Genomic DNA, 10,172 nt, shown 5'->3' with positions numbered 1-10,172 from the left:
GCAGTTTTATTTTTCCCCACTCCATAAAAATATGTTCAAGAGTGGAATTAAAATATACTATAATATTAACACCTAAGAAAAACGTAAAAATGTTGAAAATAGTAAGGCTGCAGGTTTGATGGTATAACTGTTGAAATGTTAAAATATGGATTTGATTGTACGCATGGAACAGTTGTATAACATGCTTCATGTGTGTATAAGGAGCAGAGCTTGTATCATGACATCCTGAAAAACACATCATTTTGGTGGTGGAACCTGATGCAGATGTCTGGTTTACTAGAAACCTGTATTATTCACCCACTTGGGAAGATTTCTTCTCAGAAATCTGTGCCTATCCTTCATTTATTGGCATTTCCTGGAACATGGTAGAAAAGGTAGTCAGGCAATCGCTCCCAAGGACAAGCTGGACCAGTTTCAAACAAGTTTCAGGCCAGGGTAAAGTATAGAAACAGTACTGCCCTATGGAAGAGCTCAGGTGGGAATGGTGTGTCCTTCAATGGTACTTCCTGATCTCTCAGCAGCATAAATCAAGATATTCTTTAGATCAGATGGGGAGATTGGGAGCAGGGCTATCGGCTCCACCAGGTAGATCAGACCAGGAATCAGGTCATCTTTCAGTTCAGGGTTCAGTATCATCACTACTGTTTAGTTCTGACCTCAGGCCTTTCTCGTGATGCTGTCATTTTTTGAAAGCAGTGCATATCTGGACAGGGAAGAACAGTCCTTGGTCCTAACATGACCAAGTGACTGTATATTTAGGCCCTCTAGCCCTGGGCACTTTCACCTTTAATCTTGGATAAGTTGGTACTTGCCCATTTGAGACCCTGTGCACAATCTGGAGTTATTTTGGACTCACAGCTCCTGTTGTGGAGCTGTGGCAAAGAGGGCATTTATTCATATGATTTCCTGGATCTCCTTTCAGGCAGTCAGACACACCTTAATCACCTTGTGAATAAACTGCTGCATTGCATTCTCTAGAGGCTGCCCTTGAAGATTACTCAGGCACTACAGCTAGTCCAAAGTGTAGTGTGTGGGTAGTAGTAGGCATTCTGTGGTACAGCCATGTGACACATTGCTCCAAGAGCTGTACTGATTAACAGTTGGCTTCTGGATGCAATTCCAGATACCTAGAAAGGGGTGGTTATTTGAGAGATTGCCAGTCTCTGACAGTTTTTCCCTGTCCAGTGCAATTGAGTAGAATGGGTGTGCTTTGGGTATCATTTATTGAGACTCAGAAAGTTTATCTTCTCTGTGATGGTGTCTGTCTTCTGGAGCAGCATCACTCAAGAGACCCTTCAAGCTCTCATCCTGATGACATTCAAAAAAATCATTGAAAATCTCTCTCTTCTCCCAGTCCTTCTGTAAATTAATTGTTGAAACCTTGTGCTACATTTTGTTCATTATATATACAGTAGTTTGTCTTTTGGACACTTATGATCTGGTATATCTGAGTATATTGTTTTATGTTAAACATAAGCCCCTTAGAAGCATGCCTCTCTACAGATGGATTTATGTGTTGCAAATCATAGCATAATATGATGCATTGTGATGATGCATTAAATCAACATTTTCATGGACTGGAGCTGATATTTTGTTGCTTAGTGGATAAAGCAAGGTTAGGTGGTAGAAAAGTCCTTTCTCTAAGACAGGGGTCCCCAACCCATGGGCTGTGGTTCACTACCAGGCTGTGGCTTATTTGGAATCAGGACATGTGAGAGGTGAGCTGACGTGCACGTGCCCACATGCAGCTCAACTCACATGCATGCAGCTCAACTCATGTGAGCGGTGGGCCAATTCCCTTTCCCCCCTCTCAGGCAGGCTGCACCAAGCTACAAAGGTTGTGGATTGCTGCTCTAAGAGATCTTGAAAGAAGGATCTACATACCCTCACCATCAATGCCAGTATTGATTTTGTTTGTTTCTTTGTCGATTTATGGAGACACCATTGAGCCATTGCCAACTTTCAAAAATATACAGATTATCTCTGCACAAAATTATATGAAAAATAAACCAAAAAAACTGTCTCTCCAATACAAAGGTGTGATTTTTGTATTGGAGTCCAAAATTATTTTAAGAGACACATAAGTTGACAGTTTACTTGCTGTCCACTATTAGCCTATATCCTCTATATTCCAGAATACCAATGGAATGATGTGAACAATGTAAAAATTTCAAAAATGTTGGACATGGGGCAGGAGTAGAGTAAAGATATATTTCTTTTTCCAACCTTCAGTGCTGCAGATAGTGTTTCTAAACAGTTTCTATTAAGAAAAAGCAGCCATATTAAACTGTAAATTCAATTGTAAGCTGAAATAAGAAATAAGAAACTATTGTATTGCCATTATCCTGGAAATAAGTGTCATTACACTGCAATTATATGTACACTAAGAGCTTATGCACTGGAAACAAATTCCTTGTGTGTCTAATCACATTTGGCCAATAAAGTCTTCTATTCTATTCTATTCTATTCTATTCTATTCTATTCTATTCTATTCTATTCTATTCCATTCCATTCCATTCCATTCCATTCCATTCCACTCTACTGGGCGGCATTGCGCTTCTCGCCAGCTTTGTGCCGCCCGGCTCAGCCTCTCGGCGTTGTAAAGAGAGTGCCCTGCTGCCTGCCAAAACCAGGCAGGCTGGGGGCTGAGTGGCGTTGCGCAGGTAACATTGACTTTCACACTGCTCATGGCATCCCCTCCCCTGGAGCCCATCAAGCTGGATATGTGAAATAGGTGAGGGCATTTGCTGGCCTCTTCCAGGTGATGGTGCATTTCTTCATTCCTCATGAAGGGTGACACCTTCCCAGCTGTGTTTTTTGCCTGTTTTTCTTCCTCCCTCATCTCAAATATTTTCCCACCACTCTTATTCTTAAATAGGTAGGTAGGTAGGTAGATAGGTAGGTAGGTAGGGAAGGAAGGAAGGAAGCAAGGAAGGAAGGAAGGAAGGAAGGAAGGAAGGAAGGAAGGGAAGGAGATGGGAATAAGAAAGAGGGAGGCAGGGAAGGATGCAGGGAGGGAAATTGGAAGGAAGGAAGGAAGGAAGGAAGGAAGGAAGGAAGGAAGGAAGGAAGGAAGGAAGGAAGGAAGGAAAGAAGGAGGGAGGGAGGGAGGGAGGGAGGGAGGGAGATTGGAATGAAAGGGAGGGAGGGAGATTGGAATGAAAGGGAGGGAGGGCCTGAGGGAAGTCCTGCTCTGCTGCCCTTTCACCATCGCCTTTCTCCCTTCACTTGGCCTATACTGGAGGTCTCCCATCCTATTGCTAAGGATGCTTTGGTTGCAAAGCCAGGTCTCCTTCAATGGAGAGAAAGTGGGCTTCCCTCTGACCCACTCACTTTGCCCTCCTGCACCCACCATTAGCAACCTTGCTAAGGAGAGCAAGGACAGCAGCAGCAACCTTGAGGAGGAGGTAAGCACAGCTAGGCACCCCCTTGGGGGAGTGGGGCTGGGCTAGGTGCCACAGGAGCTCAAGGGTCGAGCTGGGCATTTCACCTCTGCTGCCCAGGGCTCCGGGCAGCCTGCGCCACCATGCAGCTCCCCCGCATGGTCTGAGAGAGACAGTGAAGCTCCTTCAGTAGACCATGCCCTGGCGCCCACCCCAGTCCCATTCCCCTCTGCTGGAGACCCTTGGATCTGCCCCGTCCTGCCCAGGCCCCCACAGGCCTGACAAGAGCAACATTGAGCTGGCCATGCCCACCCAGTAGGCCACACCCACCCCAGCCATGCCCACTCAGTAGGTTGCACCCACCCTGGCCACACCCACCCAGTCCCCCAAGGGCAACCCCAATGCTGATGAAGCCCTCAATGAAATTGAGTTTGACACCCCTGCCGTAGATAGATTCAGGCTGCAAAATTCCGTCTGCCACTAGGTGGCAGCAAAAAACTCATACGGTAAGTCTGCAACTCCTTACTAAAATCAGAAGATAGACCTATATAGGAACACTTGTGTATATAATCAACTATAAATTGACATCAAATTGCTGTGAATGAAATGGAAAACATTTTTTTGAAACCTGATAGAGTTATTCTATTGTTACAAGTGGGAGGATATTTCCCATGACTTGCTAGTCTTCTAAAAATGGGAACTACTCAGGGCAATGCTCAGGAGGAAAGCCACAGACTAGAAACATATCATTTCTCTATTTTAAACTTTTATACTTTAATATACTGCTGCAAATTTATAATATATTTAAAGTCCAACAATAACAACATAAAATGGCTCCCAAATTTTATTTATGCCCTAAAAGGAATTATGCCCTAGGCATGTTTTCTTAATTGACGTAATTCATGTTCATATCTGTTGCTATTTGCTTTGAAACAAATATACATAAGAAAGGAGCCAAAATGAGTGCAAACTTCTCATGAACTTTGGCACCCGGAGTCCAACAAAAATGCTGAGAAAATCTTCTGCTTCACCAGTCTGAAAAGAACAAATTCCCAAAGTGTACGAAATGTACAGATTTGATTACTAGTCAAAGTTTGCTTTTGGTTTTCTGAAGTTTTGTACATTACATGAGAGTGGTTAACCTCTCCAAGAGGTGAAAAAAAGTTCTTTTATAAAAATAGCAGCTTTTAATGGTTTGTATACAGCTGCATTAAGAAGCAGTTCTGCAAAATTAGTTGAACTAGTCCAGGGGTAGGCAACCTTGGCTCTTTTATGACTCAGGAATTCTGGGAGTTGGAGTCCACGAGTCATAAAAGAGCCAAGGTTGCCTACCCCTGGACTAGTTGATTGGATTAGAAGACTGCCAAGGCCTCTTCCAGCCCTATGATTCTATTCTGACTTGTCCTGTCCTGTCGTGTCCTATCTTACCCTTAGAATAGCATAACAGAGTTGGAAGGAACCTTGTAGGTCATCTAGTCCAACACCCCCCCCTCCACCCAAGCAGCATTTCTGACAGATGGCAGTCTAGTCTCTTCTTGAAAGCTTCCAGTGATAAAGCTCCCACAACATCTGAAGGCAAACTGTTCCATTGGTTGAGTGTTCTCACTGCCAGAAAATTTCTCCTTATTTCCAGGTTGAATCTCTTCTTGATCAGTTTCCATCCATTATTCCTTGTCTGACCTTCAGGTACTTTGAAAAATAGGTTGACCCTCTCCTCTCTGTGACCGCCCCTCAAATATTAGAACACTGCTATCATGTCTCTCCTGGTCCTTCTCTTCACTAGGCTAGCCATGCTCAGTTTCTGTAATAATTCTCCAGTCCCCTTATCATCTTTGTTACTCTTCTCTGCACTTTTTCCAGAGTCACATCTTTTTTATAGTGTGGAGACCAAAACTGGTTGCACTATTCTAGGTGTAGTCTTACTAAGGCTTTTTTAGAGTGGTATTAGTACCTCATGTGATCTTGATTGAATCTCTCTGTTAATAACCTACCCTACCCTAAGCATCCCATCCCATCCTATCCTATCACATCACATCTGTTCCTAAAAGATGTGCTGTGCTGAAATATCACTGGCTCTGCCCTATGAGGAAAATATAACCCAAGGTTTCTGCATGCCTAAATTAATAAATGTCATGATTAGAGTATGGAAAAAGAGAACACTGTTCCTATTTTAGAGGGCAGGGCAGAGCCGCAAAGATTTGTAGCAGTTCTGGAATGGAAGAAATGTTAGCTTGTAAAAATCCAATCTTTCCAAAACAAGACTGTATAACTTTCTTGAGAGAGAATAATTTCTCTGCCTTACTGTTATGTCCCGAGCCTTGCAAACGGCTCGGGCGTTTGCAGGCAGTCCCGGGCAGGTGCAAAGCTGCCTGGGACCAGACAGGCTGTCGCCAGCGCCGTGTGCATGCGCGGGTGCTGGCGCGGGAAAAGTATCACATTTACCCGGGAAGCGTCTATATAAGAAGTGGGAGGTTTTGGGAGCTGCTGAAGCCATCTACTTGTAAGCTGAACGCTGAATAAAAGAAACTGAGAACTTCAACTGCTTCTCGTGTCTGCTTCCCGCCAAGGACTCAACACTGGCGACGAAGGTGGGATGCCTTGCACTACCTGGAAAGGAAGAAGTGTAAGCTTACCCAAGGAGTCCTGAGCGGCGGAAAGGAATGGCGTCGACTCGGCAGCTGCCCGCCAATCCGGTGCGCATTCGGGGGTAGGCTGGCTGATAGACCCGTCTCCTGAAGATCTGAAGATGGCGAAAATCGGAAGGCTTTCGGAATTCGACGTCTCACATCCAGAGCGGTGGGAGTCATACGTAGCCAGGGTGGAGAACTACTTCAAGGCAAACCAAGTGAGGGAAGAGAGCTTGAAGGCTGCCACCCTGCTTTGTGTTTGCGGTCAAGACGCCTTCGACATCGCAGAAAACCTTGCAGCACCTGTTCCAGTAGAGTCTGTCAGCTACGCAGATCTGAAGAAGCTACTGAAGGAGCACTTCCACCCCAAGATGTCCGTCATCGCATGGCGCCACACCTTCGAGCAGAGGGATCAACGGCCCGGTGAGTCGGTCAAAGAATTCATCGCCGCATTATGGAAGGCCGCCAAGCACTGCGAGTTCAAAGACCTCGAAGAACGACTGAGGGACCGATTCGTGTGCGGGTTAAGGCATCGGGATCTACAACAGAGACTTTTCGCTAAAGAACAACTGTCCTACCAAGATGCCTTAAGGGAAGTCACCGCAGAAGAAGCAGCAGGCGGCGCTGTAAAGAACATGTGGCCGATCAGAAACAGTCCAGAGGTTGCATCCGTGCACCAGGAAGATGCCCAAAGAAACTCCGAGGAGGATCCGGATGAGGAAGTCGACCATCTCCACCCCACGACGGAAGAAAAACAGAAGGGAAGCTCTTCAGCTCCGCTCAAGTGCATCGGCTGTGGAGGTCGCCACAGGAGAACCGACTGCAAGTTCCGCTCCGCTACCTGCCGGGCATGCGGCAAACAAGGACACATTGCAGCTGTGTGTCTGGGCCGACGAAAGGTACAACCTCAGGAAGAACTGCGCCTGAAAGGTACCAGATTCCCCAGCCAGAATAGGGTAGGGTTTTGCGCTTCGCGAAGAAGCATCCTTAGGACAGGCACACACAAGCCCATTAAGAAAAAGCTGTCACTCAAGGTGAAGCTACAAGGGGTTCCATTATCTATGGAACTAGACACAGGGTCTGCCTTTTCAATTATCTCCTTGCATACATTTAGGAAGATTTGTTCCGGTAGTGGAACTCAGGCCAAGTTAAGGCCTTCTGACATTGTGTTAACAGATTTTCCAAAATTCAAGAGTGTGTGTTAAGGGGGAGGCCACCCTTAACGTGCAATACAAGAGTTTTGAAGGTCCACTAGACCTATTAGTAGTAGGGGGTGAACGAACGAGTCTCATAGGACTCGATTGGTTTGAGGCCCTGGGGATACACGTCACAGGACTCAACAGCTTACAAACACTCGACCTACAGGAAGTCTGCAAAGAATTTGCAGATGTTTTCAGCCCCCAGCTGGGCACATTCAAAGGACCCCCTGTGTCCTTAAAGCTAGACCCCACTGTCACTCCCATTAGAATTAAAGCAAGAAGGGTCCCTTTTGCTTTAAAGAGTAAAATTGACACTGAGTTAGACAAACTGATTCAACAGGGAATCCTAGAACCTGTTGATTCCAGTCCTTGGGAGACCCCCATTGTCACGCCTCTAAAGGCAAATGGGGACATTCGCATTTGTGCTGACTACAAATGCACTCTGAATAAGGCATTGCAGCAACATGCCTATCCTGTTCCTGTGGTCAGTCATATTCTGGCCTCCCTCAAGGGGGGGCGCGTTTTTGCAAAGCTTGACCTAGCTCAAGCGTATCAACAGCTGCCTGTTGATGATGATGCTGCTATAGCTCAGACTATTGTGACCCACAGGGGAGCCTTTAAGGTAAAAAGGCTGCAGTTTGGAGTGAATGTCGCTCCTGGGATTTTCCAAAGCGTAATGGAAAACACACTACGGGGTATACCAGGGGTTTGCCCCTACTTTGATGATGTCTTAATTGCAGGAGACTCCACACACATTCTAGCTGAAAGGCTAAGGGCTGTTCTGTTAAGATTCAGGAAGTCAGGCCTCAAGCTCAAAAAAGACAAATGCAAGATTGGGGTGCCTTCTACTGAATTTCTGGGGTTCAAAATTGATGCTGCTGGGATTCACCCTGCTGAATCCAAACTAACGTCTATTTTAGAAGCACCTAGGCCAAAGTCCAAGGCCGAACTTCAGGCTTTCCTGGGCCTCCTGAATTTCTACAATTCTTTTCTTCCACATAAAGCTAGTGTAGCTGAGCCTCTCCACAGGCTACTAGACAAACAAGCAGTGTGGCAGTGGTCACAAACACATGAGGCTTGCTTTAACAAAGTCAAGGCCTTGCTCACTTCTAACAGTGTACTTGCACATTTCAACGAATCTCTTCCTGTGTGCATCGCATGTGATGCGTCCCCTTACGGGGTAGGAGCTGTCCTGAGCCACCTCAGGTCTGATGGAACTCAGGTTCCTGTTGCATATTACTCCAGAACATTGTCTTCTGCTGAGCGCAACTACGCTCAGATAGACAGGGAGGCTCTGGCTGTTGTTGCTGGAATTAAAAAATTCCACGATTTTCTATATGGCAGGCATTTCACGGTCTTCACTGACCATAAGCCTCTGCTGGGACTGTTTACCACACGTAAGCAGACTCCCCAAATCATTTCCCCTAGAATGCTTAGGTGGTCTATTTTTCTGTCTGCATATGATTTTTCTTTACTCCACAAGCCTGGGAAAGAAATGGGCCATGCTGATGGCCTCAGTAGATTGCCTCTGCCAGTAGTAGAAGCTGACCCTGCGCCAGCTGTCAACATTCTATCAATCCAAGCCTTGCCCGAGCTCCCTCTTTGTGCCAGGGATGTTGCCGCTGAAACAGGTACAGATCACACACTTTCACGTGTCCGTTCCTGGGTTTTGTCCGGCTGGCCTGAGCACTGCCCTAGTCCTGAGTTTCAGAGTTTCTGGTCCAAAAGAAACGAGTTGTCCCTTTCTCAGGGTTGTCTGCTTTGGGGAAACAGAGTTGTCATTCCCACCTCAATGAGGACTAGGGTCTTAGAATCCCTCCACGAGGGTCATCCTGGCATTGTTCGTATGAAGGCTCTTGCACGCAGCCACTTGTGGTGGCCTGTTTTAGATAAGGATATTGAGGCTAAGGTGCATGCATGCCACCTGTGCCAACGATCTCGCCCAGAGATGCCCCAAGCTCCCGTGCATAAATGGGAGGAAACGCAGTCCCCATGGTCTAGGGTGCACATTGACTACGCTGGGCCCTTTCAGGGCCAGTTCTTCTTGGTCCTTGTTGACAGCCATTCAAAATGGCTTGAGGTTGTACCTGTCTCTTCCACCACCACTGCAAAGACTATTCAGGTACTGAGGGGGATTTTTGCTGCACACGGGCTTCCAGATGTCATCGTGTCTGACAACGGCCCTCAATTCACTTCCTCCGAATTCCAAGCTTTCTTACAGGCTAACATGATTCGTCATGCCACGTCTGCACCCTTCCACCCGTCCACCAACGGTATGGCTGAACGTATGGTGCGCATCACAAAGGACGCCTTGAAAAGACTCACCTACGGGGACTGGCATCACAGGTTGGCTGACTTTCTCCTTTCTTATCGCACCACACCGTCCACTTCTACAGGGAGAAGCCCAGCTGAACTTCGCTGGGGGCGTCAACTTACTACTAAACTTGACCGGTTGCATCCGGACAGACTGCCTTCATCTACCTCACATCCTAGGGCACCTAGACAACTACTTGTGGGTGCCCCGGTTTGGGCTCGCAATTACGGGCCTGGTCATACCTGGGTCCCCGCTTCTATTTCCAGGGTCACAGGTCCTCTCTCCTACGAGGTTGCCCTGGACAACGGTCGTGTCCTGCATCGGCACATCGACCAACTCCGCCCTAGGCGGGACTTTTCAGATGAGACTCCTGGGTCTTTTCCAGGGGGGGGAGGGGGACCCTTTGGAGCAAAGGGAAGGGCACGAACTGCTGCCCATCTCCACTGATGGAGCCACAAACGGCCCATCCCAGGGTTCCGCGAGAGCTCCGAACAAGAATTATATGAGCCTACCTAACTACCAGGCATCCACGCCTACTCCAGCCAGGGAGTCACCCCGGGGGCATACTCACTTTCCACACACATCACACAGCACTCCAGTCACGGAGGATACCCGGGGGCATCCCAACAAATCATTCCCCGCAAGAGAG

Source organism: Crotalus tigris, unplaced genomic scaffold (assembly GCF_016545835.1).
Source record: "Crotalus tigris isolate CLP2741 ecotype Arizona unplaced genomic scaffold, ASM1654583v1 scf7180000019648.599848, whole genome shotgun sequence".
Classification (NCBI taxonomy): Eukaryota; Metazoa; Chordata; class Lepidosauria; order Squamata; family Viperidae; genus Crotalus; species Crotalus tigris.
The sequence above is the reverse complement of the archived record's forward strand: the minus strand, read 5'-3'. Positions refer to the sequence as shown.